Below are 25447 nucleotides of genomic sequence, written 5' to 3' on the forward strand. Positions count from 1 at the left end.
GTTAGGGTTAGGGTTAGGGTTAGGGTTAGGGTTAGGGTTAGGGTTAGGGTTAGGGTTAGGGTTAGGGTTAGGGTTAGGGTTAGGGTTAGGGTTAGGGTTAGGGTTAGGGTTAGGGTTAGGGTTAGGGTTAGGGTTAGGGTTAGGGTTAGGGTTAGGGTTAGGGTTAGGGTTAGGGTTAGGGTTAGGGTTAGGGTTAGGGTTAGGGTTAGGGTTAGGGTTAGGGTTAGGGTTAGGGTTAGGGTTAGGGTTAGGGTTAGGGTTAGGGTTAGGGTTAGGGTTAGGGTTAGGGTTAGGGTTAGGGTTAGGGTTAGGGTTAGGGTTAGGGTTAGGGTTAGGGTTAGGGTTAGGGTTAGGGTTAGGGTTAGGGTTAGGGTTAGGGTTAGGGTTAGGGTTAGGGTTAGGGTTAGGGTTAGGGTTAGGGTTAGGGTTAGGGTTAGGGTTAGGGTTAGGGTTAGGGTTAGGGTTAGGGTTAGGGTTAGGGTTAGGGTTAGGGTTAGGGTTAGGGTTAGGGTTAGGGTTAGGGTTAGGGTTAGGGTTAGGGTTAGGGTTAGGGTTAGGGTTAGGGTTAGGGTTAGGGTTAGGGTTAGGGTTAGGGTTAGGGTTAGGGTTAGGGTTAGGGTTAGGGTTAGGGTTAGGGTTAGGGTTAGGGTTAGGGTTAGGGTTAGGGTTAGGGTTAGGGTTAGGGTTAGGGTTAGGGTTAGGGTTAGGGTTAGGGTTAGGGTTAGGGTTAGGGTTAGGGTTAGGGTTAGGGTTAGGGTTAGGGTTAGGGTTAGGGTTAGGGTTAGGGTTAGGGTTAGGGTTAGGGTTAGGGTTAGGGTTAGGGTTAGGGTTAGGGTTAGGGTTAGGGTTAGGGTTAGGGTTAGGGTTAGGGTTAGGGTTAGGGTTAGGGTTAGGGTTAGGGTTAGGGTTAGGGTTAGGGTTAGGGTTAGGGTTAGGGTTAGGGTTAGGGTTAGGGTTAGGGTTAGGGTTAGGGTTAGGGTTAGGGTTAGGGTTAGGGTTAGGGTTAGGGTTAGGGTTAGGGTTAGGGTTAGGGTTAGGGTTAGGGTTAGGGTTAGGGTTAGGGTTAGGGTTAGGGTTAGGGTTAGGGTTAGGGTTAGGGTTAGGGTTAGGGTTAGGGTTAGGGTTAGGGTTAGGGTTAGGGTTAGGGTTAGGGTTAGGGTTAGGGTTAGGGTTAGGGTTAGGGTTAGGGTTAGGGTTAGGGTTAGGGTTAGGGTTAGGGTTAGGGTTAGGGTTAGGGTTAGGGTTAGGGTTAGGGTTAGGGTTAGGGTTAGGGTTAGGGTTAGGGTTAGGGTTAGGGTTAGGGTTAGGGTTAGGGTTAGGGTTAGGGTTAGGGTTAGGGTTAGGGTTAGGGTTAGGGTTAGGGTTAGGGTTAGGGTTAGGGTTAGGGTTAGGGTTAGGGTTAGGGTTAGGGTTAGGGTTAGGGTTAGGGTTAGGGTTAGGGTTAGGGTTAGGGTTAGGGTTAGGGTTAGGGTTAGGGTTAGGGTTAGGGTTAGGGTTAGGGTTAGGGTTAGGGTTAGGGTTAGGGTTAGGGTTAGGGTTAGGGTTAGGGTTAGGGTTAGGGTTAGGGTTAGGGTTAGGGTTAGGGTTAGGGTTAGGGTTAGGGTTAGGGTTAGGGTTAGGGTTAGGGTTAGGGTTAGGGTTAGGGTTAGGGTTAGGGTTAGGGTTAGGGTTAGGGTTAGGGTTAGGGTTAGGGTTAGGGTTAGGGTTAGGGTTAGGGTTAGGGTTAGGGTTAGGGTTAGGGTTAGGGTTAGGGTTAGGGTTAGGGTTAGGGTTAGGGTTAGGGTTAGGGTTAGGGTTAGGGTTAGGGTTAGGGTTAGGGTTAGGGTTAGGGTTAGGGTTAGGGTTAGGGTTAGGGTTAGGGTTAGGGTTAGGGTTAGGGTTAGGGTTAGGGTTAGGGTTAGGGTTAGGGTTAGGGTTAGGGTTAGGGTTAGGGTTAGGGTTAGGGTTAGGGTTAGGGTTAGGGTTAGGGTTAGGGTTAGGGTTAGGGTTAGGGTTAGGGTTAGGGTTAGGGTTAGGGTTAGGGTTAGGGTTAGGGTTAGGGTTAGGGTTAGGGTTAGGGTTAGGGTTAGGGTTAGGGTTAGGGTTAGGGTTAGGGTTAGGGTTAGGGTTAGGGTTAGGGTTAGGGTTAGGGTTAGGGTTAGGGTTAGGGTTAGGGTTAGGGTTAGGGTTAGGGTTAGGGTTAGGGTTAGGGTTAGGGTTAGGGTTAGGGTTAGGGTTAGGGTTAGGGTTAGGGTTAGGGTTAGGGTTAGGGTTAGGGTTAGGGTTAGGGTTAGGGTTAGGGTTAGGGTTAGGGTTAGGGTTAGGGTTAGGGTTAGGGTTAGGGTTAGGGTTAGGGTTAGGGTTAGGGTTAGGGTTAGGGTTAGGGTTAGGGTTAGGGTTAGGGTTAGGGTTAGGGTTAGGGTTAGGGTTAGGGTTAGGGTTAGGGTTAGGGTTAGGGTTAGGGTTAGGGTTAGGGTTAGGGTTAGGGTTAGGGTTAGGGTTAGGGTTAGGGTTAGGGTTAGGGTTAGGGTTAGGGTTAGGGTTAGGGTTAGGGTTAGGGTTAGGGTTAGGGTTAGGGTTAGGGTTAGGGTTAGGGTTAGGGTTAGGGTTAGGGTTAGGGTTAGGGTTAGGGTTAGGGTTAGGGTTAGGGTTAGGGTTAGGGTTAGGGTTAGGGTTAGGGTTAGGGTTAGGGTTAGGGTTAGGGTTAGGGTTAGGGTTAGGGTTAGGGTTAGGGTTAGGGTTAGGGTTAGGGTTAGGGTTAGGGTTAGGGTTAGGGTTAGGGTTAGGGTTAGGGTTAGGGTTAGGGTTAGGGTTAGGGTTAGGGTTAGGGTTAGGGTTAGGGTTAGGGTTAGGGTTAGGGTTAGGGTTAGGGTTAGGGTTAGGGTTAGGGTTAGGGTTAGGGTTAGGGTTAGGGTTAGGGTTAGGGTTAGGGTTAGGGTTAGGGTTAGGGTTAGGGTTAGGGTTAGGGTTAGGGTTAGGGTTAGGGTTAGGGTTAGGGTTAGGGTTAGGGTTAGGGTTAGGGTTAGGGTTAGGGTTAGGGTTAGGGTTAGGGTTAGGGTTAGGGTTAGGGTTAGGGTTAGGGTTAGGGTTAGGGTTAGGGTTAGGGTTAGGGTTAGGGTTAGGGTTAGGGTTAGGGTTAGGGTTAGGGTTAGGGTTAGGGTTAGGGTTAGGGTTAGGGTTAGGGTTAGGGTTAGGGTTAGGGTTAGGGTTAGGGTTAGGGTTAGGGTTAGGGTTAGGGTTAGGGTTAGGGTTAGGGTTAGGGTTAGGGTTAGGGTTAGGGTTAGGGTTAGGGTTAGGGTTAGGGTTAGGGTTAGGGTTAGGGTTAGGGTTAGGGTTAGGGTTAGGGTTAGGGTTAGGGTTAGGGTTAGGGTTAGGGTTAGGGTTAGGGTTAGGGTTAGGGTTAGGGTTAGGGTTAGGGTTAGGGTTAGGGTTAGGGTTAGGGTTAGGGTTAGGGTTAGGGTTAGGGTTAGGGTTAGGGTTAGGGTTAGGGTTAGGGTTAGGGTTAGGGTTAGGGTTAGGGTTAGGGTTAGGGTTAGGGTTAGGGTTAGGGTTAGGGTTAGGGTTAGGGTTAGGGTTAGGGTTAGGGTTAGGGTTAGGGTTAGGGTTAGGGTTAGGGTTAGGGTTAGGGTTAGGGTTAGGGTTAGGGTTAGGGTTAGGGTTAGGGTTAGGGTTAGGGTTAGGGTTAGGGTTAGGGTTAGGGTTAGGGTTAGGGTTAGGGTTAGGGTTAGGGTTAGGGTTAGGGTTAGGGTTAGGGTTAGGGTTAGGGTTAGGGTTAGGGTTAGGGTTAGGGTTAGGGTTAGGGTTAGGGTTAGGGTTAGGGTTAGGGTTAGGGTTAGGGTTAGGGTTAGGGTTAGGGTTAGGGTTAGGGTTAGGGTTAGGGTTAGGGTTAGGGTTAGGGTTAGGGTTAGGGTTAGGGTTAGGGTTAGGGTTAGGGTTAGGGTTAGGGTTAGGGTTAGGGTTAGGGTTAGGGTTAGGGTTAGGGTTAGGGTTAGGGTTAGGGTTAGGGTTAGGGTTAGGGTTAGGGTTAGGGTTAGGGTTAGGGTTAGGGTTAGGGTTAGGGTTAGGGTTAGGGTTAGGGTTAGGGTTAGGGTTAGGGTTAGGGTTAGGGTTAGGGTTAGGGTTAGGGTTAGGGTTAGGGTTAGGGTTAGGGTTAGGGTTAGGGTTAGGGTTAGGGTTAGGGTTAGGGTTAGGGTTAGGGTTAGGGTTAGGGTTAGGGTTAGGGTTAGGGTTAGGGTTAGGGTTAGGGTTAGGGTTAGGGTTAGGGTTAGGGTTAGGGTTAGGGTTAGGGTTAGGGTTAGGGTTAGGGTTAGGGTTAGGGTTAGGGTTAGGGTTAGGGTTAGGGTTAGGGTTAGGGTTAGGGTTAGGGTTAGGGTTAGGGTTAGGGTTAGGGTTAGGGTTAGGGTTAGGGTTAGGGTTAGGGTTAGGGTTAGGGTTAGGGTTAGGGTTAGGGTTAGGGTTAGGGTTAGGGTTAGGGTTAGGGTTAGGGTTAGGGTTAGGGTTAGGGTTAGGGTTAGGGTTAGGGTTAGGGTTAGGGTTAGGGTTAGGGTTAGGGTTAGGGTTAGGGTTAGGGTTAGGGTTAGGGTTAGGGTTAGGGTTAGGGTTAGGGTTAGGGTTAGGGTTAGGGTTAGGGTTAGGGTTAGGGTTAGGGTTAGGGTTAGGGTTAGGGTTAGGGTTAGGGTTAGGGTTAGGGTTAGGGTTAGGGTTAGGGTTAGGGTTAGGGTTAGGGTTAGGGTTAGGGTTAGGGTTAGGGTTAGGGTTAGGGTTAGGGTTAGGGTTAGGGTTAGGGTTAGGGTTAGGGTTAGGGTTAGGGTTAGGGTTAGGGTTAGGGTTAGGGTTAGGGTTAGGGTTAGGGTTAGGGTTAGGGTTAGGGTTAGGGTTAGGGTTAGGGTTAGGGTTAGGGTTAGGGTTAGGGTTAGGGTTAGGGTTAGGGTTAGGGTTAGGGTTAGGGTTAGGGTTAGGGTTAGGGTTAGGGTTAGGGTTAGGGTTAGGGTTAGGGTTAGGGTTAGGGTTAGGGTTAGGGTTAGGGTTAGGGTTAGGGTTAGGGTTAGGGTTAGGGTTAGGGTTAGGGTTAGGGTTAGGGTTAGGGTTAGGGTTAGGGTTAGGGTTAGGGTTAGGGTTAGGGTTAGGGTTAGGGTTAGGGTTAGGGTTAGGGTTAGGGTTAGGGTTAGGGTTAGGGTTAGGGTTAGGGTTAGGGTTAGGGTTAGGGTTAGGGTTAGGGTTAGGGTTAGGGTTAGGGTTAGGGTTAGGGTTAGGGTTAGGGTTAGGGTTAGGGTTAGGGTTAGGGTTAGGGTTAGGGTTAGGGTTAGGGTTAGGGTTAGGGTTAGGGTTAGGGTTAGGGTTAGGGTTAGGGTTAGGGTTAGGGTTAGGGTTAGGGTTAGGGTTAGGGTTAGGGTTAGGGTTAGGGTTAGGGTTAGGGTTAGGGTTAGGGTTAGGGTTAGGGTTAGGGTTAGGGTTAGGGTTAGGGTTAGGGTTAGGGTTAGGGTTAGGGTTAGGGTTAGGGTTAGGGTTAGGGTTAGGGTTAGGGTTAGGGTTAGGGTTAGGGTTAGGGTTAGGGTTAGGGTTAGGGTTAGGGTTAGGGTTAGGGTTAGGGTTAGGGTTAGGGTTAGGGTTAGGGTTAGGGTTAGGGTTAGGGTTAGGGTTAGGGTTAGGGTTAGGGTTAGGGTTAGGGTTAGGGTTAGGGTTAGGGTTAGGGTTAGGGTTAGGGTTAGGGTTAGGGTTAGGGTTAGGGTTAGGGTTAGGGTTAGGGTTAGGGTTAGGGTTAGGGTTAGGGTTAGGGTTAGGGTTAGGGTTAGGGTTAGGGTTAGGGTTAGGGTTAGGGTTAGGGTTAGGGTTAGGGTTAGGGTTAGGGTTAGGGTTAGGGTTAGGGTTAGGGTTAGGGTTAGGGTTAGGGTTAGGGTTAGGGTTAGGGTTAGGGTTAGGGTTAGGGTTAGGGTTAGGGTTAGGGTTAGGGTTAGGGTTAGGGTTAGGGTTAGGGTTAGGGTTAGGGTTAGGGTTAGGGTTAGGGTTAGGGTTAGGGTTAGGGTTAGGGTTAGGGTTAGGGTTAGGGTTAGGGTTAGGGTTAGGGTTAGGGTTAGGGTTAGGGTTAGGGTTAGGGTTAGGGTTAGGGTTAGGGTTAGGGTTAGGGTTAGGGTTAGGGTTAGGGTTAGGGTTAGGGTTAGGGTTAGGGTTAGGGTTAGGGTTAGGGTTAGGGTTAGGGTTAGGGTTAGGGTTAGGGTTAGGGTTAGGGTTAGGGTTAGGGTTAGGGTTAGGGTTAGGGTTAGGGTTAGGGTTAGGGTTAGGGTTAGGGTTAGGGTTAGGGTTAGGGTTAGGGTTAGGGTTAGGGTTAGGGTTAGGGTTAGGGTTAGGGTTAGGGTTAGGGTTAGGGTTAGGGTTAGGGTTAGGGTTAGGGTTAGGGTTAGGGTTAGGGTTAGGGTTAGGGTTAGGGTTAGGGTTAGGGTTAGGGTTAGGGTTAGGGTTAGGGTTAGGGTTAGGGTTAGGGTTAGGGTTAGGGTTAGGGTTAGGGTTAGGGTTAGGGTTAGGGTTAGGGTTAGGGTTAGGGTTAGGGTTAGGGTTAGGGTTAGGGTTAGGGTTAGGGTTAGGGTTAGGGTTAGGGTTAGGGTTAGGGTTAGGGTTAGGGTTAGGGTTAGGGTTAGGGTTAGGGTTAGGGTTAGGGTTAGGGTTAGGGTTAGGGTTAGGGTTAGGGTTAGGGTTAGGGTTAGGGTTAGGGTTAGGGTTAGGGTTAGGGTTAGGGTTAGGGTTAGGGTTAGGGTTAGGGTTAGGGTTAGGGTTAGGGTTAGGGTTAGGGTTAGGGTTAGGGTTAGGGTTAGGGTTAGGGTTAGGGTTAGGGTTAGGGTTAGGGTTAGGGTTAGGGTTAGGGTTAGGGTTAGGGTTAGGGTTAGGGTTAGGGTTAGGGTTAGGGTTAGGGTTAGGGTTAGGGTTAGGGTTAGGGTTAGGGTTAGGGTTAGGGTTAGGGTTAGGGTTAGGGTTAGGGTTAGGGTTAGGGTTAGGGTTAGGGTTAGGGTTAGGGTTAGGGTTAGGGTTAGGGTTAGGGTTAGGGTTAGGGTTAGGGTTAGGGTTAGGGTTAGGGTTAGGGTTAGGGTTAGGGTTAGGGTTAGGGTTAGGGTTAGGGTTAGGGTTAGGGTTAGGGTTAGGGTTAGGGTTAGGGTTAGGGTTAGGGTTAGGGTTAGGGTTAGGGTTAGGGTTAGGGTTAGGGTTAGGGTTAGGGTTAGGGTTAGGGTTAGGGTTAGGGTTAGGGTTAGGGTTAGGGTTAGGGTTAGGGTTAGGGTTAGGGTTAGGGTTAGGGTTAGGGTTAGGGTTAGGGTTAGGGTTAGGGTTAGGGTTAGGGTTAGGGTTAGGGTTAGGGTTAGGGTTAGGGTTAGGGTTAGGGTTAGGGTTAGGGTTAGGGTTAGGGTTAGGGTTAGGGTTAGGGTTAGGGTTAGGGTTAGGGTTAGGGTTAGGGTTAGGGTTAGGGTTAGGGTTAGGGTTAGGGTTAGGGTTAGGGTTAGGGTTAGGGTTAGGGTTAGGGTTAGGGTTAGGGTTAGGGTTAGGGTTAGGGTTAGGGTTAGGGTTAGGGTTAGGGTTAGGGTTAGGGTTAGGGTTAGGGTTAGGGTTAGGGTTAGGGTTAGGGTTAGGGTTAGGGTTAGGGTTAGGGTTAGGGTTAGGGTTAGGGTTAGGGTTAGGGTTAGGGTTAGGGTTAGGGTTAGGGTTAGGGTTAGGGTTAGGGTTAGGGTTAGGGTTAGGGTTAGGGTTAGGGTTAGGGTTAGGGTTAGGGTTAGGGTTAGGGTTAGGGTTAGGGTTAGGGTTAGGGTTAGGGTTAGGGTTAGGGTTAGGGTTAGGGTTAGGGTTAGGGTTAGGGTTAGGGTTAGGGTTAGGGTTAGGGTTAGGGTTAGGGTTAGGGTTAGGGTTAGGGTTAGGGTTAGGGTTAGGGTTAGGGTTAGGGTTAGGGTTAGGGTTAGGGTTAGGGTTAGGGTTAGGGTTAGGGTTAGGGTTAGGGTTAGGGTTAGGGTTAGGGTTAGGGTTAGGGTTAGGGTTAGGGTTAGGGTTAGGGTTAGGGTTAGGGTTAGGGTTAGGGTTAGGGTTAGGGTTAGGGTTAGGGTTAGGGTTAGGGTTAGGGTTAGGGTTAGGGTTAGGGTTAGGGTTAGGGTTAGGGTTAGGGTTAGGGTTAGGGTTAGGGTTAGGGTTAGGGTTAGGGTTAGGGTTAGGGTTAGGGTTAGGGTTAGGGTTAGGGTTAGGGTTAGGGTTAGGGTTAGGGTTAGGGTTAGGGTTAGGGTTAGGGTTAGGGTTAGGGTTAGGGTTAGGGTTAGGGTTAGGGTTAGGGTTAGGGTTAGGGTTAGGGTTAGGGTTAGGGTTAGGGTTAGGGTTAGGGTTAGGGTTAGGGTTAGGGTTAGGGTTAGGGTTAGGGTTAGGGTTAGGGTTAGGGTTAGGGTTAGGGTTAGGGTTAGGGTTAGGGTTAGGGTTAGGGTTAGGGTTAGGGTTAGGGTTAGGGTTAGGGTTAGGGTTAGGGTTAGGGTTAGGGTTAGGGTTAGGGTTAGGGTTAGGGTTAGGGTTAGGGTTAGGGTTAGGGTTAGGGTTAGGGTTAGGGTTAGGGTTAGGGTTAGGGTTAGGGTTAGGGTTAGGGTTAGGGTTAGGGTTAGGGTTAGGGTTAGGGTTAGGGTTAGGGTTAGGGTTAGGGTTAGGGTTAGGGTTAGGGTTAGGGTTAGGGTTAGGGTTAGGGTTAGGGTTAGGGTTAGGGTTAGGGTTAGGGTTAGGGTTAGGGTTAGGGTTAGGGTTAGGGTTAGGGTTAGGGTTAGGGTTAGGGTTAGGGTTAGGGTTAGGGTTAGGGTTAGGGTTAGGGTTAGGGTTAGGGTTAGGGTTAGGGTTAGGGTTAGGGTTAGGGTTAGGGTTAGGGTTAGGGTTAGGGTTAGGGTTAGGGTTAGGGTTAGGGTTAGGGTTAGGGTTAGGGTTAGGGTTAGGGTTAGGGTTAGGGTTAGGGTTAGGGTTAGGGTTAGGGTTAGGGTTAGGGTTAGGGTTAGGGTTAGGGTTAGGGTTAGGGTTAGGGTTAGGGTTAGGGTTAGGGTTAGGGTTAGGGTTAGGGTTAGGGTTAGGGTTAGGGTTAGGGTTAGGGTTAGGGTTAGGGTTAGGGTTAGGGTTAGGGTTAGGGTTAGGGTTAGGGTTAGGGTTAGGGTTAGGGTTAGGGTTAGGGTTAGGGTTAGGGTTAGGGTTAGGGTTAGGGTTAGGGTTAGGGTTAGGGTTAGGGTTAGGGTTAGGGTTAGGGTTAGGGTTAGGGTTAGGGTTAGGGTTAGGGTTAGGGTTAGGGTTAGGGTTAGGGTTAGGGTTAGGGTTAGGGTTAGGGTTAGGGTTAGGGTTAGGGTTAGGGTTAGGGTTAGGGTTAGGGTTAGGGTTAGGGTTAGGGTTAGGGTTAGGGTTAGGGTTAGGGTTAGGGTTAGGGTTAGGGTTAGGGTTAGGGTTAGGGTTAGGGTTAGGGTTAGGGTTAGGGTTAGGGTTAGGGTTAGGGTTAGGGTTAGGGTTAGGGTTAGGGTTAGGGTTAGGGTTAGGGTTAGGGTTAGGGTTAGGGTTAGGGTTAGGGTTAGGGTTAGGGTTAGGGTTAGGGTTAGGGTTAGGGTTAGGGTTAGGGTTAGGGTTAGGGTTAGGGTTAGGGTTAGGGTTAGGGTTAGGGTTAGGGTTAGGGTTAGGGTTAGGGTTAGGGTTAGGGTTAGGGTTAGGGTTAGGGTTAGGGTTAGGGTTAGGGTTAGGGTTAGGGTTAGGGTTAGGGTTAGGGTTAGGGTTAGGGTTAGGGTTAGGGTTAGGGTTAGGGTTAGGGTTAGGGTTAGGGTTAGGGTTAGGGTTAGGGTTAGGGTTAGGGTTAGGGTTAGGGTTAGGGTTAGGGTTAGGGTTAGGGTTAGGGTTAGGGTTAGGGTTAGGGTTAGGGTTAGGGTTAGGGTTAGGGTTAGGGTTAGGGTTAGGGTTAGGGTTAGGGTTAGGGTTAGGGTTAGGGTTAGGGTTAGGGTTAGGGTTAGGGTTAGGGTTAGGGTTAGGGTTAGGGTTAGGGTTAGGGTTAGGGTTAGGGTTAGGGTTAGGGTTAGGGTTAGGGTTAGGGTTAGGGTTAGGGTTAGGGTTAGGGTTAGGGTTAGGGTTAGGGTTAGGGTTAGGGTTAGGGTTAGGGTTAGGGTTAGGGTTAGGGTTAGGGTTAGGGTTAGGGTTAGGGTTAGGGTTAGGGTTAGGGTTAGGGTTAGGGTTAGGGTTAGGGTTAGGGTTAGGGTTAGGGTTAGGGTTAGGGTTAGGGTTAGGGTTAGGGTTAGGGTTAGGGTTAGGGTTAGGGTTAGGGTTAGGGTTAGGGTTAGGGTTAGGGTTAGGGTTAGGGTTAGGGTTAGGGTTAGGGTTAGGGTTAGGGTTAGGGTTAGGGTTAGGGTTAGGGTTAGGGTTAGGGTTAGGGTTAGGGTTAGGGTTAGGGTTAGGGTTAGGGTTAGGGTTAGGGTTAGGGTTAGGGTTAGGGTTAGGGTTAGGGTTAGGGTTAGGGTTAGGGTTAGGGTTAGGGTTAGGGTTAGGGTTAGGGTTAGGGTTAGGGTTAGGGTTAGGGTTAGGGTTAGGGTTAGGGTTAGGGTTAGGGTTAGGGTTAGGGTTAGGGTTAGGGTTAGGGTTAGGGTTAGGGTTAGGGTTAGGGTTAGGGTTAGGGTTAGGGTTAGGGTTAGGGTTAGGGTTAGGGTTAGGGTTAGGGTTAGGGTTAGGGTTAGGGTTAGGGTTAGGGTTAGGGTTAGGGTTAGGGTTAGGGTTAGGGTTAGGGTTAGGGTTAGGGTTAGGGTTAGGGTTAGGGTTAGGGTTAGGGTTAGGGTTAGGGTTAGGGTTAGGGTTAGGGTTAGGGTTAGGGTTAGGGTTAGGGTTAGGGTTAGGGTTAGGGTTAGGGTTAGGGTTAGGGTTAGGGTTAGGGTTAGGGTTAGGGTTAGGGTTAGGGTTAGGGTTAGGGTTAGGGTTAGGGTTAGGGTTAGGGTTAGGGTTAGGGTTAGGGTTAGGGTTAGGGTTAGGGTTAGGGTTAGGGTTAGGGTTAGGGTTAGGGTTAGGGTTAGGGTTAGGGTTAGGGTTAGGGTTAGGGTTAGGGTTAGGGTTAGGGTTAGGGTTAGGGTTAGGGTTAGGGTTAGGGTTAGGGTTAGGGTTAGGGTTAGGGTTAGGGTTAGGGTTAGGGTTAGGGTTAGGGTTAGGGTTAGGGTTAGGGTTAGGGTTAGGGTTAGGGTTAGGGTTAGGGTTAGGGTTAGGGTTAGGGTTAGGGTTAGGGTTAGGGTTAGGGTTAGGGTTAGGGTTAGGGTTAGGGTTAGGGTTAGGGTTAGGGTTAGGGTTAGGGTTAGGGTTAGGGTTAGGGTTAGGGTTAGGGTTAGGGTTAGGGTTAGGGTTAGGGTTAGGGTTAGGGTTAGGGTTAGGGTTAGGGTTAGGGTTAGGGTTAGGGTTAGGGTTAGGGTTAGGGTTAGGGTTAGGGTTAGGGTTAGGGTTAGGGTTAGGGTTAGGGTTAGGGTTAGGGTTAGGGTTAGGGTTAGGGTTAGGGTTAGGGTTAGGGTTAGGGTTAGGGTTAGGGTTAGGGTTAGGGTTAGGGTTAGGGTTAGGGTTAGGGTTAGGGTTAGGGTTAGGGTTAGGGTTAGGGTTAGGGTTAGGGTTAGGGTTAGGGTTAGGGTTAGGGTTAGGGTTAGGGTTAGGGTTAGGGTTAGGGTTAGGGTTAGGGTTAGGGTTAGGGTTAGGGTTAGGGTTAGGGTTAGGGTTAGGGTTAGGGTTAGGGTTAGGGTTAGGGTTAGGGTTAGGGTTAGGGTTAGGGTTAGGGTTAGGGTTAGGGTTAGGGTTAGGGTTAGGGTTAGGGTTAGGGTTAGGGTTAGGGTTAGGGTTAGGGTTAGGGTTAGGGTTAGGGTTAGGGTTAGGGTTAGGGTTAGGGTTAGGGTTAGGGTTAGGGTTAGGGTTAGGGTTAGGGTTAGGGTTAGGGTTAGGGTTAGGGTTAGGGTTAGGGTTAGGGTTAGGGTTAGGGTTAGGGTTAGGGTTAGGGTTAGGGTTAGGGTTAGGGTTAGGGTTAGGGTTAGGGTTAGGGTTAGGGTTAGGGTTAGGGTTAGGGTTAGGGTTAGGGTTAGGGTTAGGGTTAGGGTTAGGGTTAGGGTTAGGGTTAGGGTTAGGGTTAGGGTTAGGGTTAGGGTTAGGGTTAGGGTTAGGGTTAGGGTTAGGGTTAGGGTTAGGGTTAGGGTTAGGGTTAGGGTTAGGGTTAGGGTTAGGGTTAGGGTTAGGGTTAGGGTTAGGGTTAGGGTTAGGGTTAGGGTTAGGGTTAGGGTTAGGGTTAGGGTTAGGGTTAGGGTTAGGGTTAGGGTTAGGGTTAGGGTTAGGGTTAGGGTTAGGGTTAGGGTTAGGGTTAGGGTTAGGGTTAGGGTTAGGGTTAGGGTTAGGGTTAGGGTTAGGGTTAGGGTTAGGGTTAGGGTTAGGGTTAGGGTTAGGGTTAGGGTTAGGGTTAGGGTTAGGGTTAGGGTTAGGGTTAGGGTTAGGGTTAGGGTTAGGGTTAGGGTTAGGGTTAGGGTTAGGGTTAGGGTTAGGGTTAGGGTTAGGGTTAGGGTTAGGGTTAGGGTTAGGGTTAGGGTTAGGGTTAGGGTTAGGGTTAGGGTTAGGGTTAGGGTTAGGGTTAGGGTTAGGGTTAGGGTTAGGGTTAGGGTTAGGGTTAGGGTTAGGGTTAGGGTTAGGGTTAGGGTTAGGGTTAGGGTTAGGGTTAGGGTTAGGGTTAGGGTTAGGGTTAGGGTTAGGGTTAGGGTTAGGGTTAGGGTTAGGGTTAGGGTTAGGGTTAGGGTTAGGGTTAGGGTTAGGGTTAGGGTTAGGGTTAGGGTTAGGGTTAGGGTTAGGGTTAGGGTTAGGGTTAGGGTTAGGGTTAGGGTTAGGGTTAGGGTTAGGGTTAGGGTTAGGGTTAGGGTTAGGGTTAGGGTTAGGGTTAGGGTTAGGGTTAGGGTTAGGGTTAGGGTTAGGGTTAGGGTTAGGGTTAGGGTTAGGGTTAGGGTTAGGGTTAGGGTTAGGGTTAGGGTTAGGGTTAGGGTTAGGGTTAGGGTTAGGGTTAGGGTTAGGGTTAGGGTTAGGGTTAGGGTTAGGGTTAGGGTTAGGGTTAGGGTTAGGGTTAGGGTTAGGGTTAGGGTTAGGGTTAGGGTTAGGGTTAGGGTTAGGGTTAGGGTTAGGGTTAGGGTTAGGGTTAGGGTTAGGGTTAGGGTTAGGGTTAGGGTTAGGGTTAGGGTTAGGGTTAGGGTTAGGGTTAGGGTTAGGGTTAGGGTTAGGGTTAGGGTTAGGGTTAGGGTTAGGGTTAGGGTTAGGGTTAGGGTTAGGGTTAGGGTTAGGGTTAGGGTTAGGGTTAGGGTTAGGGTTAGGGTTAGGGTTAGGGTTAGGGTTAGGGTTAGGGTTAGGGTTAGGGTTAGGGTTAGGGTTAGGGTTAGGGTTAGGGTTAGGGTTAGGGTTAGGGTTAGGGTTAGGGTTAGGGTTAGGGTTAGGGTTAGGGTTAGGGTTAGGGTTAGGGTTAGGGTTAGGGTTAGGGTTAGGGTTAGGGTTAGGGTTAGGGTTAGGGTTAGGGTTAGGGTTAGGGTTAGGGTTAGGGTTAGGGTTAGGGTTAGGGTTAGGGTTAGGGTTAGGGTTAGGGTTAGGGTTAGGGTTAGGGTTAGGGTTAGGGTTAGGGTTAGGGTTAGGGTTAGGGTTAGGGTTAGGGTTAGGGTTAGGGTTAGGGTTAGGGTTAGGGTTAGGGTTAGGGTTAGGGTTAGGGTTAGGGTTAGGGTTAGGGTTAGGGTTAGGGTTAGGGTTAGGGTTAGGGTTAGGGTTAGGGTTAGGGTTAGGGTTAGGGTTAGGGTTAGGGTTAGGGTTAGGGTTAGGGTTAGGGTTAGGGTTAGGGTTAGGGTTAGGGTTAGGGTTAGGGTTAGGGTTAGGGTTAGGGTTAGGGTTAGGGTTAGGGTTAGGGTTAGGGTTAGGGTTAGGGTTAGGGTTAGGGTTAGGGTTAGGGTTAGGGTTAGGGTTAGGGTTAGGGTTAGGGTTAGGGTTAGGGTTAGGGTTAGGGTTAGGGTTAGGGTTAGGGTTAGGGTTAGGGTTAGGGTTAGGGTTAGGGTTAGGGTTAGGGTTAGGGTTAGGGTTAGGGTTAGGGTTAGGGTTAGGGTTAGGGTTAGGGTTAGGGTTAGGGTTAGGGTTAGGGTTAGGGTTAGGGTTAGGGTTAGGGTTAGGGTTAGGGTTAGGGTTAGGGTTAGGGTTAGGGTTAGGGTTAGGGTTAGGGTTAGGGTTAGGGTTAGGGTTAGGGTTAGGGTTAGGGTTAGGGTTAGGGTTAGGGTTAGGGTTAGGGTTAGGGTTAGGGTTAGGGTTAGGGTTAGGGTTAGGGTTAGGGTTAGGGTTAGGGTTAGGGTTAGGGTTAGGGTTAGGGTTAGGGTTAGGGTTAGGGTTAGGGTTAGGGTTAGGGTTAGGGTTAGGGTTAGGGTTAGGGTTAGGGTTAGGGTTAGGGTTAGGGTTAGGGTTAGGGTTAGGGTTAGGGTTAGGGTTAGGGTTAGGGTTAGGGTTAGGGTTAGGGTTAGGGTTAGGGTTAGGGTTAGGGTTAGGGTTAGGGTTAGGGTTAGGGTTAGGGTTAGGGTTAGGGTTAGGGTTAGGGTTAGGGTTAGGGTTAGGGTTAGGGTTAGGGTTAGGGTTAGGGTTAGGGTTAGGGTTAGGGTTAGGGTTAGGGTTAGGGTTAGGGTTAGGGTTAGGGTTAGGGTTAGGGTTAGGGTTAGGGTTAGGGTTAGGGTTAGGGTTAGGGTTAGGGTTAGGGTTAGGGTTAGGGTTAGGGTTAGGGTTAGGGTTAGGGTTAGGGTTAGGGTTAGGGTTAGGGTTAGGGTTAGGGTTAGGGTTAGGGTTAGGGTTAGGGTTAGGGTTAGGGTTAGGGTTAGGGTTAGGGTTAGGGTTAGGGTTAGGGTTAGGGTTAGGGTTAGGGTTAGGGTTAGGGTTAGGGTTAGGGTTAGGGTTAGGGTTAGGGTTAGGGTTAGGGTTAGGGTTAGGGTTAGGGTTAGGGTTAGGGTTAGGGTTAGGGTTAGGGTTAGGGTTAGGGTTAGGGTTAGGGTTAGGGTTAGGGTTAGGGTTAGGGTTAGGGTTAGGGTTAGGGTTAGGGTTAGGGTTAGGGTTAGGGTTAGGGTTAGGGTTAGGGTTAGGGTTAGGGTTAGGGTTAGGGTTAGGGTTAGGGTTAGGGTTAGGGTTAGGGTTAGGGTTAGGGTTAGGGTTAGGGTTAGGGTTAGGGTTAGGGTTAGGGTTAGGGTTAGGGTTAGGGTTAGGGTTAGGGTTAGGGTTAGGGTTAGGGTTAGGGTTAGGGTTAGGGTTAGGGTTAGGGTTAGGGTTAGGGTTAGGGTTAGGGTTAGGGTTAGGGTTAGGGTTAGGGTTAGGGTTAGGGTTAGGGTTAGGGTTAGGGTTAGGGTTAGGGTTAGGGTTAGGGTTAGGGTTAGGGTTAGGGTTAGGGTTAGGGTTAGGGTTAGGGTTAGGGTTAGGGTTAGGGTTAGGGTTAGGGTTAGGGTTAGGGTTAGGGTTAGGGTTAGGGTTAGGGTTAGGGTTAGGGTTAGGGTTAGGGTTAGGGTTAGGGTTAGGGTTAGGGTTAGGGTTAGGGTTAGGGTTAGGGTTAGGGTTAGGGTTAGGGTTAGGGTTAGGGTTAGGGTTAGGGTTAGGGTTAGGGTTAGGGTTAGGGTTAGGGTTAGGGTTAGGGTTAGGGTTAGGGTTAGGGTTAGGGTTAGGGTTAGGGTTAGGGTTAGGGTTAGGGTTAGGGTTAGGGTTAGGGTTAGGGTTAGGGTTAGGGTTAGGGTTAGGGTTAGGGTTAGGGTTAGGGTTAGGGTTAGGGTTAGGGTTAGGGTTAGGGTTAGGGTTAGGGTTAGGGTTAGGGTTAGGGTTAGGGTTAGGGTTAGGGTTAGGGTTAGGGTTAGGGTTAGGGTTAGGGTTAGGGTTAGGGTTAGGGTTAGGGTTAGGGTTAGGGTTAGGGTTAGGGTTAGGGTTAGGGTTAGGGTTAGGGTTAGGGTTAGGGTTAGGGTTAGGGTTAGGGTTAGGGTTAGGGTTAGGGTTAGGGTTAGGGTTAGGGTTAGGGTTAGGGTTAGGGTTAGGGTTAGGGTTAGGGTTAGGGTTAGGGTTAGGGTTAGGGTTAGGGTTAGGGTTAGGGTTAGGGTTAGGGTTAGGGTTAGGGTTAGGGTTAGGGTTAGGGTTAGGGTTAGGGTTAGGGTTAGGGTTAGGGTTAGGGTTAGGGTTAGGGTTAGGGTTAGGGTTAGGGTTAGGGTTAGGGTTAGGGTTAGGGTTAGGGTTAGGGTTAGGGTTAGGGTTAGGGTTAGGGTTAGGGTTAGGGTTAGGGTTAGGGTTAGGGTTAGGGTTAGGGTTAGGGTTAGGGTTAGGGTTAGGGTTAGGGTTAGGGTTAGGGTTAGGGTTAGGGTTAGGGTTAGGGTTAGGGTTAGGGTTAGGGTTAGGGTTAGGGTTAGGGTTAGGGTTAGGGTTAGGGTTAGGGTTAGGGTTAGGGTTAGGGTTAGGGTTAGGGTTAGGGTTAGGGTTAGGGTTAGGGTTAGGGTTAGGGTTAGGGTTAGGGTTAGGGTTAGGGTTAGGGTTAGGGTTAGGGTTAGGGTTAGGGTTAGGGTTAGGGTTAGGGTTAGGGTTAGGGTTAGGGTTAGGGTTAGGGTTAGGGTTAGGGTTAGGGTTAGGGTTAGGGTTAGGGTTAGGGTTAGGGTTAGGGTTAGGGTTAGGGTTAGGGTTAGGGTTAGGGTTAGGGTTAGGGTTAGGGTTAGGGTTAGGGTTAGGGTTAGGGTTAGGGTTAGGGTTAGGGTTAGGGTTAGGGTTAGGGTTAGGGTTAGGGTTAGGGTTAGGGTTAGGGTTAGGGTTAGGGTTAGGGTTAGGGTTAGGGTTAGGGTTAGGGTTAGGGTTAGGGTTAGGGTTAGGGTTAGGGTTAGGGTTAGGGTTAGGGTTAGGGTTAGGGTTAGGGTTAGGGTTAGGGTTAGGGTTAGGGTTAGGGTTAGGGTTAGGGTTAGGGTTAGGGTTAGGGTTAGGGTTAGGGTTAGGGTTAGGGTTAGGGTTAGGGTTAGGGTTAGGGTTAGGGTTAGGGTTAGGGTTAGGGTTAGGGTTAGGGTTAGGGTTAGGGTTAGGGTTAGGGTTAGGGTTAGGGTTAGGGTTAGGGTTAGGGTTAGGGTTAGGGTTAGGGTTAGGGTTAGGGTTAGGGTTAGGGTTAGGGTTAGGGTTAGGGTTAGGGTTAGGGTTAGGGTTAGGGTTAGGGTTAGGGTTAGGGTTAGGGTTAGGGTTAGGGTTAGGGTTAGGGTTAGGGTTAGGGTTAGGGTTAGGGTTAGGGTTAGGGTTAGGGTTAGGGTTAGGGTTAGGGTTAGGGTTAGGGTTAGGGTTAGGGTTAGGGTTAGGGTTAGGGTTAGGGTTAGGGTTAGGGTTAGGGTTAGGGTTAGGGTTAGGGTTAGGGTTAGGGTTAGGGTTAGGGTTAGGGTTAGGGTTAGGGTTAGGGTTAGGGTTAGGGTTAGGGTTAGGGTTAGGGTTAGGGTTAGGGTTAGGGTTAGGGTTAGGGTTAGGGTTAGGGTTAGGGTTAGGGTTAGGGTTAGGGTTAGGGTTAGGGTTAGGGTTAGGGTTAGGGTTAGGGTTAGGGTTAGGGTTAGGGTTAGGGTTAGGGTTAGGGTTAGGGTTAGGGTTAGGGTTAGGGTTAGGGTTAGGGTTAGGGTTAGGGTTAGGGTTAGGGTTAGGGTTAGGGTTAGGGTTAGGGTTAGGGTTAGGGTTAGGGTTAGGGTTAGGGTTAGGGTTAGGGTTAGGGTTAGGGTTAGGGTTAGGGTTAGGGTTAGGGTTAGGGTTAGGGTTAGGGTTAGGGTTAGGGTTAGGGTTAGGGTTAGGGTTAGGGTTAGGGTTAGGGTTAGGGTTAGGGTTAGGGTTAGGGTTAGGGTTAGGGTTAGGGTTAGGGTTAGGGTTAGGGTTAGGGTTAGGGTTAGGGTTAGGGTTAGGGTTAGGGTTAGGGTTAGGGTTAGGGTTAGGGTTAGGGTTAGGGTTAGGGTTAGGGTTAGGGTTAGGGTTAGGGTTAGGGTTAGGGTTAGGGTTAGGGTTAGGGTTAGGGTTAGGGTTAGGGTTAGGGTTAGGGTTAGGGTTAGGGTTAGGGTTAGGGTTAGGGTTAGGGTTAGGGTTAGGGTTAGGGTTAGGGTTAGGGTTAGGGTTAGGGTTAGGGTTAGGGTTAGGGTTAGGGTTAGGGTTAGGGTTAGGGTTAGGGTTAGGGTTAGGGTTAGGGTTAGGGTTAGGGTTAGGGTTAGGGTTAGGGTTAGGGTTAGGGTTAGGGTTAGGGTTAGGGTTAGGGTTAGGGTTAGGGTTAGGGTTAGGGTTAGGGTTAGGGTTAGGGTTAGGGTTAGGGTTAGGGTTAGGGTTAGGGTTAGGGTTAGGGTTAGGGTTAGGGTTAGGGTTAGGGTTAGGGTTAGGGTTAGGGTTAGGGTTAGGGTTAGGGTTAGGGTTAGGGTTAGGGTTAGGGTTAGGGTTAGGGTTAGGGTTAGGGTTAGGGTTAGGGTTAGGGTTAGGGTTAGGGTTAGGGTTAGGGTTAGGGTTAGGGTTAGGGTTAGGGTTAGGGTTAGGGTTAGGGTTAGGGTTAGGGTTAGGGTTAGGGTTAGGGTTAGGGTTAGGGTTAGGGTTAGGGTTAGGGTTAGGGTTAGGGTTAGGGTTAGGGTTAGGGTTAGGGTTAGGGTTAGGGTTAGGGTTAGGGTTAGGGTTAGGGTTAGGGTTAGGGTTAGGGTTAGGGTTAGGGTTAGGGTTAGGGTTAGGGTTAGGGTTAGGGTTAGGGTTAGGGTTAGGGTTAGGGTTAGGGTTAGGGTTAGGGTTAGGGTTAGGGTTAGGGTTAGGGTTAGGGTTAGGGTTAGGGTTAGGGTTAGGGTTAGGGTTAGGGTTAGGGTTAGGGTTAGGGTTAGGGTTAGGGTTAGGGTTAGGGTTAGGGTTAGGGTTAGGGTTAGGGTTAGGGTTAGGGTTAGGGTTAGGGTTAGGGTTAGGGTTAGGGTTAGGGTTAGGGTTAGGGTTAGGGTTAGGGTTAGGGTTAGGGTTAGGGTTAGGGTTAGGGTTAGGGTTAGGGTTAGGGTTAGGGTTAGGGTTAGGGTTAGGGTTAGGGTTAGGGTTAGGGTTAGGGTTAGGGTTAGGGTTAGGGTTAGGGTTAGGGTTAGGGTTAGGGTTAGGGTTAGGGTTAGGGTTAGGGTTAGGGTTAGGGTTAGGGTTAGGGTTAGGGTTAGGGTTAGGGTTAGGGTTAGGGTTAGGGTTAGGGTTAGGGTTAGGGTTAGGGTTAGGGTTAGGGTTAGGGTTAGGGTTAGGGTTAGGGTTAGGGTTAGGGTTAGGGTTAGGGTTAGGGTTAGGGTTAGGGTTAGGGTTAGGGTTAGGGTTAGGGTTAGGGTTAGGGTTAGGGTTAGGGTTAGGGTTAGGGTTAGGGTTAGGGTTAGGGTTAGGGTTAGGGTTAGGGTTAGGGTTAGGGTTAGGGTTAGGGTTAGGGTTAGGGTTAGGGTTAGGGTTAGGGTTAGGGTTAGGGTTAGGGTTAGGGTTAGGGTTAGGGTTAGGGTTAGGGTTAGGGTTAGGGTTAGGGTTAGGGTTAGGGTTAGGGTTAGGGTTAGGGTTAGGGTTAGGGTTAGGGTTAGGGTTAGGGTTAGGGTTAGGGTTAGGGTTAGGGTTAGGGTTAGGGTTAGGGTTAGGGTTAGGGTTAGGGTTAGGGTTAGGGTTAGGGTTAGGGTTAGGGTTAGGGTTAGGGTTAGGGTTAGGGTTAGGGTTAGGGTTAGGGTTAGGGTTAGGGTTAGGGTTAGGGTTAGGGTTAGGGTTAGGGTTAGGGTTAGGGTTAGGGTTAGGGTTAGGGTTAGGGTTAGGGTTAGGGTTAGGGTTAGGGTTAGGGTTAGGGTTAGGGTTAGGGTTAGGGTTAGGGTTAGGGTTAGGGTTAGGGTTAGGGTTAGGGTTAGGGTTAGGGTTAGGGTTAGGGTTAGGGTTAGGGTTAGGGTTAGGGTTAGGGTTAGGGTTAGGGTTAGGGTTAGGGTTAGGGTTAGGGTTAGGGTTAGGGTTAGGGTTAGGGTTAGGGTTAGGGTTAGGGTTAGGGTTAGGGTTAGGGTTAGGGTTAGGGTTAGGGTTAGGGTTAGGGTTAGGGTTAGGGTTAGGGTTAGGGTTAGGGTTAGGGTTAGGGTTAGGGTTAGGGTTAGGGTTAGGGTTAGGGTTAGGGTTAGGGTTAGGGTTAGGGTTAGGGTTAGGGTTAGGGTTAGGGTTAGGGTTAGGGTTAGGGTTAGGGTTAGGGTTAGGGTTAGGGTTAGGGTTAGGGTTAGGGTTAGGGTTAGGGTTAGGGTTAGGGTTAGGGTTAGGGTTAGGGTTAGGGTTAGGGTTAGGGTTAGGGTTAGGGTTAGGGTTAGGGTTAGGGTTAGGGTTAGGGTTAGGGTTAGGTTAGGGTTAGGGTTAGGGTTAGGGTTAGGGTTAGGGTTAGGGTTAGGGTTAGGGTTAGGGTTAGGGTTAGGGTTAGGGTTAGGGTTAGGGTTAGGGTTAGGGTTAGGGTTAGGGTTAGGGTTAGGGTTAGGGTTAGGGTTAGGGTTAGGGTTAGGGTTAGGGTTAGGGTTAGGGTTAGGGTTAGGGTTAGGGTTAGGGTTAGGGTTAGGGTTAGGGTTAGGGTTAGGGTTAGGGTTAGGGTTAGGGTTAGGGTTAGGGTTAGGGTTAGGGTTAGGGTTAGGGTTAGGGTTAGGGTTAGGGTTAGGGTTAGGGTTAGGGTTAGGGTTAGGGTTAGGGTTAGGGTTAGGGTTAGGGTTAGGGTTAGGGTTAGGGTTAGGGTTAGGGTTAGGGTTAGGGTTAGGGTTAGGGTTAGGGTTAGGGTTAGGGTTAGGGTTAGGGTTAGGGTTAGGGTTAGGGTTAGGGTTAGGGTTAGGGTTAGGGTTAGGGTTAGGGTTAGGGTTAGGGTTAGGGTTAGGGTTAGGGTTAGGGTTAGGGTTAGGGTTAGGGTTAGGGTTAGGGTTAGGGTTAGGGTTAGGGTTAGGGTTAGGGTTAGGGTTAGGGTTAGGGTTAGGGTTAGGGTTAGGGTTAGGGTTAGGGTTAGGGTTAGGGTTAGGGTTAGGGTTAGGGTTAGGGTTAGGGTTAGGGTTAGGGTTAGGGTTAGGGTTAGGGTTAGGGTTAGGGTTAGGGTTAGGGTTAGGGTTAGGGTTAGGGTTAGGGTTAGGGTTAGGGTTAGGGTTAGGGTTAGGGTTAGGGTTAGGGTTAGGGTTAGGGTTAGGGTTAGGGTTAGGGTTAGGGTTAGGGTTAGGGTTAGGGTTAGGGTTAGGGTTAGGGTTAGGGTTAGGGTTAGGGTTAGGGTTAGGGTTAGGGTTAGGGTTAGGGTTAGGGTTAGGGTTAGGGTTAGGGTTAGGGTTAGGGTTAGGGTTAGGGTTAGGGTTAGGGTTAGGGTTAGGGTTAGGGTTAGGGTTAGGGTTAGGGTTAGGGTTAGGGTTAGGGTTAGGGTTAGGGTTAGGGTTAGGGTTAGGGTTAGGGTTAGGGTTAGGGTTAGGGTTAGGGTTAGGGTTAGGGTTAGGGTTAGGGTTAGGGTTAGGGTTAGGGTTAGGGTTAGGGTTAGGGTTAGGGTTAGGGTTAGGGTTAGGGTTAGGGTTAGGGTTAGGGTTAGGGTTAGGGTTAGGGTTAGGGTTAGGGTTAGGGTTAGGGTTAGGGTTAGGGTTAGGGTTAGGGTTAGGGTTAGGGTTAGGGTTAGGGTTAGGGTTAGGGTTAGGGTTAGGGTTAGGGTTAGGGTTAGGGTTAGGGTTAGGGTTAGGGTTAGGGTTAGGGTTAGGGTTAGGGTTAGGGTTAGGGTTAGGGTTAGGGTTAGGGTTAGGGTTAGGGTTAGGGTTAGGGTTAGGGTTAGGGTTAGGGTTAGGGTTAGGGTTAGGGTTAGGGTTAGGGTTAGGGTTAGGGTTAGGGTTAGGGTTAGGGTTAGGGTTAGGGTTAGGGTTAGGGTTAGGGTTAGGGTTAGGGTTAGGGTTAGGGTTAGGGTTAGGGTTAGGGTTAGGGTTAGGGTTAGGGTTAGGGTTAGGGTTAGGGTTAGGGTTAGGGTTAGGGTTAGGGTTAGGGTTAGGGTTAGGGTTAGGGTTAGGGTTAGGGTTAGGGTTAGGGTTAGGGTTAGGGTTAGGGTTAGGGTTAGGGTTAGGGTTAGGGTTAGGGTTAGGGTTAGGGTTAGGGTTAGGGTTAGGGTTAGGGTTAGGGTTAGGGTTAGGGTTAGGGTTAGGGTTAGGGTTAGGGTTAGGGTTAGGGTTAGGGTTAGGGTTAGGGTTAGGGTTAGGGTTAGGGTTAGGGTTAGGGTTAGGGTTAGGGTTAGGGTTAGGGTTAGGGTTAGGGTTAGGGTTAGGGTTAGGGTTAGGGTTAGGGTTAGGGTTAGGGTTAGGGTTAGGGTTAGGGTTAGGGTTAGGGTTAGGGTTAGGGTTAGGGTTAGGGTTAGGGTTAGGGTTAGGGTTAGGGTTAGGGTTAGGGTTAGGGTTAGGGTTAGGGTTAGGGTTAGGGTTAGGGTTAGGGTTAGGGTTAGGGTTAGGGTTAGGGTTAGGGTTAGGGTTAGGGTTAGGGTTAGGGTTAGGGTTAGGGTTAGGGTTAGGGTTAGGGTTAGGGTTAGGGTTAGGGTTAGGGTTAGGGTTAGGGTTAGGGTTAGGGTTAGGGTTAGGGTTAGGGTTAGGGTTAGGGTTAGGGTTAGGGTTAGGGTTAGGGTTAGGGTTAGGGTTAGGGTTAGGGTTAGGGTTAGGGTTAGGGTTAGGGTTAGGGTTAGGGTTAGGGTTAGGGTTAGGGTTAGGGTTAGGGTTAGGGTTAGGGTTAGGGTTAGGGTTAGGGTTAGGGTTAGGGTTAGGGTTAGGGTTAGGGTTAGGGTTAGGGTTAGGGTTAGGGTTAGGGTTAGGGTTAGGGTTAGGGTTAGGGTTAGGGTTAGGGTTAGGGTTAGGGTTAGGGTTAGGGTTAGGGTTAGGGTTAGGGTTAGGGTTAGGGTTAGGGTTAGGGTTAGGGTTAGGGTTAGGGTTAGGGTTAGGGTTAGGGTTAGGGTTAGGGTTAGGGTTAGGGTTAGGGTTAGGGTTAGGGTTAGGGTTAGGGTTAGGGTTAGGGTTAGGGTTAGGGTTAGGGTTAGGGTTAGGGTTAGGGTTAGGGTTAGGGTTAGGGTTAGGGTTAGGGTTAGGGTTAGGGTTAGGGTTAGGGTTAGGGTTAGGGTTAGGGTTAGGGTTAGGGTTAGGGTTAGGGTTAGGGTTAGGGTTAGGGTTAGGGTTAGGGTTAGGGTTAGGGTTAGGGTTAGGGTTAGGGTTAGGGTTAGGGTTAGGGTTAGGGTTAGGGTTAGGGTTAGGGTTAGGGTTAGGGTTAGGGTTAGGGTTAGGGTTAGGGTTAGGGTTAGGGTTAGGGTTAGGGTTAGGGTTAGGGTTAGGGTTAGGGTTAGGGTTAGGGTTAGGGTTAGGGTTAGGGTTAGGGTTAGGGTTAGGGTTAGGGTTAGGGTTAGGGTTAGGGTTAGGGTTAGGGTTAGGGTTAGGGTTAGGGTTAGGGTTAGGGTTAGGGTTAGGGTTAGGGTTAGGGTTAGGGTTAGGGTTAGGGTTAGGGTTAGGGTTAGGGTTAGGGTTAGGGTTAGGGTTAGGGTTAGGGTTAGGGTTAGGGTTAGGGTTAGGGTTAGGGTTAGGGTTAGGGTTAGGGTTAGGGTTAGGGTTAGGGTTAGGGTTAGGGTTAGGGTTAGGGTTAGGGTTAGGGTTAGGGTTAGGGTTAGGGTTAGGGTTAGGGTTAGGGTTAGGGTTAGGGTTAGGGTTAGGGTTAGGGTTAGGGTTAGGGTTAGGGTTAGGGTTAGGGTTAGGGTTAGGGTTAGGGTTAGGGTTAGGGTTAGGGTTAGGGTTAGGGTTAGGGTTAGGGTTAGGGTTAGGGTTAGGGTTAGGGTTAGGGTTAGGGTTAGGGTTAGGGTTAGGGTTAGGGTTAGGGTTAGGGTTAGGGTTAGGGTTAGGGTTAGGGTTAGGGTTAGGGTTAGGGTTAGGGTTAGGGTTAGGGTTAGGGTTAGGGTTAGGGTTAGGGTTAGGGTTAGGGTTAGGGTTAGGGTTAGGGTTAGGGTTAGGGTTAGGGTTAGGGTTAGGGTTAGGGTTAGGGTTAGGGTTAGGGTTAGGGTTAGGGTTAGGGTTAGGGTTAGGGTTAGGGTTAGGGTTAGGGTTAGGGTTAGGGTTAGGGTTAGGGTTAGGGTTAGGGTTAGGGTTAGGGTTAGGGTTAGGGTTAGGGTTAGGGTTAGGGTTAGGGTTAGGGTTAGGGTTAGGGTTAGGGTTAGGGTTAGGGTTAGGGTTAGGGTTAGGGTTAGGGTTAGGGTTAGGGTTAGGGTTAGGGTTAGGGTTAGGGTTAGGGTTAGGGTTAGGGTTAGGGTTAGGGTTAGGGTTAGGGTTAGGGTTAGGGTTAGGGTTAGGGTTAGGGTTAGGGTTAGGGTTAGGGTTAGGGTTAGGGTTAGGGTTAGGGTTAGGGTTAGGGTTAGGGTTAGGGTTAGGGTTAGGGTTAGGGTTAGGGTTAGGGTTAGGGTTAGGGTTAGGGTTAGGGTTAGGGTTAGGGTTAGGGTTAGGGTTAGGGTTAGGGTTAGGGTTAGGGTTAGGGTTAGGGTTAGGGTTAGGGTTAGGGTTAGGGTTAGGGTTAGGGTTAGGGTTAGGGTTAGGGTTAGGGTTAGGGTTAGGGTTAGGGTTAGGGTTAGGGTTAGGGTTAGGGTTAGGGTTAGGGTTAGGGTTAGGGTTAGGGTTAGGGTTAGGGTTAGGGTTAGGGTTAGGGTTAGGGTTAGGGTTAGGGTTAGGGTTAGGGTTAGGGTTAGGGTTAGGGTTAGGGTTAGGGTTAGGGTTAGGGTTAGGGTTAGGGTTAGGGTTAGGGTTAGGGTTAGGGTTAGGGTTAGGGTTAGGGTTAGGGTTAGGGTTAGGGTTAGGGTTAGGGTTAGGGTTAGGGTTAGGGTTAGGGTTAGGGTTAGGGTTAGGGTTAGGGTTAGGGTTAGGGTTAGGGTTAGGGTTAGGGTTAGGGTTAGGGTTAGGGTTAGGGTTAGGGTTAGGGTTAGGGTTAGGGTTAGGGTTAGGGTTAGGGTTAGGGTTAGGGTTAGGGTTAGGGTTAGGGTTAGGGTTAGGGTTAGGGTTAGGGTTAGGGTTAGGGTTAGGGTTAGGGTTAGGGTTAGGGTTAGGGTTAGGGTTAGGGTTAGGGTTAGGGTTAGGGTTAGGGTTAGGGTTAGGGTTAGGGTTAGGGTTAGGGTTAGGGTTAGGGTTAGGGTTAGGGTTAGGGTTAGGGTTAGGGTTAGGGTTAGGGTTAGGGTTAGGGTTAGGGTTAGGGTTAGGGTTAGGGTTAGGGTTAGGGTTAGGGTTAGGGTTAGGGTTAGGGTTAGGGTTAGGGTTAGGGTTAGGGTTAGGGTTAGGGTTAGGGTTAGGGTTAGGGTTAGGGTTAGGGTTAGGGTTAGGGTTAGGGTTAGGGTTAGGGTTAGGGTTAGGGTTAGGGTTAGGGTTAGGGTTAGGGTTAGGGTTAGGGTTAGGGTTAGGGTTAGGGTTAGGGTTAGGGTTAGGGTTAGGGTTAGGGTTAGGGTTAGGGTTAGGGTTAGGGTTAGGGTTAGGGTTAGGGTTAGGGTTAGGGT

The sequence above is a fragment of the Heloderma suspectum genome, chromosome 8 (assembly GCF_057233095.1).
Source record: "Heloderma suspectum isolate Gila_16-S chromosome 8, 16-S_ref, whole genome shotgun sequence".
Lineage (NCBI taxonomy): Eukaryota > Metazoa > Chordata > Lepidosauria > Squamata > Helodermatidae > Heloderma > Heloderma suspectum.